This window comes from Schistocerca nitens, chromosome 5 (genome assembly GCF_023898315.1).
Source record: "Schistocerca nitens isolate TAMUIC-IGC-003100 chromosome 5, iqSchNite1.1, whole genome shotgun sequence".
Lineage (NCBI taxonomy): Eukaryota > Metazoa > Arthropoda > Insecta > Orthoptera > Acrididae > Schistocerca > Schistocerca nitens.
In genome coordinates, this window is record NC_064618.1 from 59,853,877 (window position 1) to 59,856,189 (window position 2,313).

Below are 2,313 nucleotides of genomic sequence, written 5' to 3' on the forward strand. Positions count from 1 at the left end.
CAGTAGCTGTTCATATAATATTCTTAGTCTTTCTCATACTGATTACAGTTTTCTTATTATTTCTTTTACAGTGGTGTTATCTCTGCCTGAAAGAACTTTTAAAAATCTCGATCGTTTTTCCTCTTTTAACGTGGAAGTTAATTTTCGGAATGAAAGTGTAGGTAAGCTACCGAAATGGCGGCAGGTAGCTTATAGATTGCCTTTACGGTTCCTGTAGCCATTTATCGCAACCTGAGCCTCCCATTGCGCGAGATTTAACGATCTGTCAATAGCAGAGGGTGCTCTGTCTGCCCTGACAGCTGATTCAGCAGCCACCGGTCTGCCTTTTACTGCCCTTTCCGCGGCCGCCATGATGAACACCCCCAACTGGCTAGCTCATAAAGTACAGTGTGCAGTCTGTCGATTTTAATAACACATACACCAGGCTATTGATCAGATAAAACAGCGGAAGTATCTGTTACTCGATACTATAGCCATTCAAATGTTTTACACTAGCTTAGCACTTGTTCTAAAAATTTTTACAGTTTCTTTATAGGGTGGAGGCTAAGGAATTTTGGTGTCACGTCATGATCAATCATTTTTGTCTTGGGGAATGTAACTAAATTAATCGTACAAGTCTTGCAGGATGTGTTTGAAAAACAGTATTTACATTTGAAGACCCCAGCTGTGAGAAATTGAAAGCGAAAGTTGATGAGCAACAAGAAGAGACACAGGAAAGGTGATACGCGTTATTCATAATAATAGATAATTCCAAAACAGCGGAGAAATGGAAGCTCTGTCTCTAAATTCAGGTTATCGCTGATGGAAATTTTGTCAGGACGTGTGCATTTAAGCAATCATAAGGGTCAGAAACATGCCTACCAGTAGTAGTGCGCTGTTCGTGCCAGGAAAATGTTTTTCAGTTGCTATTTTAATGTTCTTGAGAATGATGTGGGTAACTACCACTCAGGTAAAGATTCTGATTATGTTCCTGAAATCAAATGGGCTTCAAAAGTTGTTATTATTTAGTGCAATTCGCATATTTGTTGAAGCGTGCAGACAATGTGGTGTCCCCCGTAGTTTACACGAATTTTCGTATCAGGGTGATGGCAGAAACTGTTTGCATGCTGTAGTAGAGTGCTTCCTGGCAACGGCCTTGTCGCAGTGGATACACCGGTTCCCGTGAGATCACCGAAGTTTAGCGCTGTCGGGCGTGGTCGGCACTTGGATGGGTGACCATCCAGGACGCCATGCGCTGTTGCCATTTTTCGAGGTTCGCTCAGCCTCGTGATGCCGACTGACGAGCTACTCGGCCGAATAATAGCGGCTTCGGTCAAGAATACCATCATAACGACTGGGAGAATGAAGTGCTGACACCACGCCCCTCCTACCCCCATCCTCCACTGAGGATGACACGGCGGTCGGATGGTCCCGGTAGGCCACTCGTGGCCTCAAGACGGAGTAGGGTGCTTCCTATAATTACTTCTATGTTGTGTTGATTAACAGTGTATATTAATCTTAGAGGTTGTTATACTTCATTAAAGCAAAAATGGGTATAGAAATCTTAATATCAAACACGGAAACAGTTTGGAGCTTAAAAGTCTATGGCTTTGAGAGGTTTCGCAGTCGTATTTTGTTTCGTACCGCAAGTAGGTTTATGCCAACCCATGTTCAGTGTCAGTTCGTAAGTAAACAATGTTAGGCAGCAAACGATGAATTTTACGAACAAATTCTTGGGTAAAGTTTGTCGTTACTGTAAATATATTTGAAGGAAAAAAAGTCTTTGAATTAAAAACTCACATTCCATCTACTTTAAATACCTTGTTTGTGAGGTTTTATTGAATCTTTTACTCTGATGTTCCTCTGAACAACCAGCTTCTCCATTACATTGTTTATTGTTGAGGTCGTCATTGGTATATGTGAAAATGACAAGCGACGCCTTCTGTCATTACATAGTGTCCAGGTAGACCAGCAGCCTCAACTCCAAACAGCCTACGGACTCACAGAAGCAGTCACCGTCGATCACACACGGTTCAGATTACGCTCTCTGCACGTCTTCGGGCTTTCCTTTGAAGCGCGACCTGACGTGGTCGTTGCCACAGTAAGAAGAAGTGCTCGACCACGTAGCCGAAAAACGGAATACGTTCACAACATACCCTGTCCTTAACAGAGTCAGACAAGTTAAGAAGGAGACAACTACACACGTATAATCATGTAACACCATTGGTGGGTGCCAATCAATAACAATGTGTGACGAACAGCCGCGCAAGTGTTCTGGAAGCGTCTGTGAAGGTCATGTCATGTTGACATGTCTCCAACGACGCCTTACCGAAC

General features: G+C 43.1%; 1 pseudogene; it reads left to right on the forward strand.

The window, feature by feature from the left end:
- Window positions 1-1,125: 1,125 nt before the first annotated feature.
- LOC126261201 (5S ribosomal RNA) lies at window positions 1,126-1,243 on the forward strand (annotated as a pseudogene).
- Window positions 1,244-2,313: the final 1,070 nt, after the last annotated feature.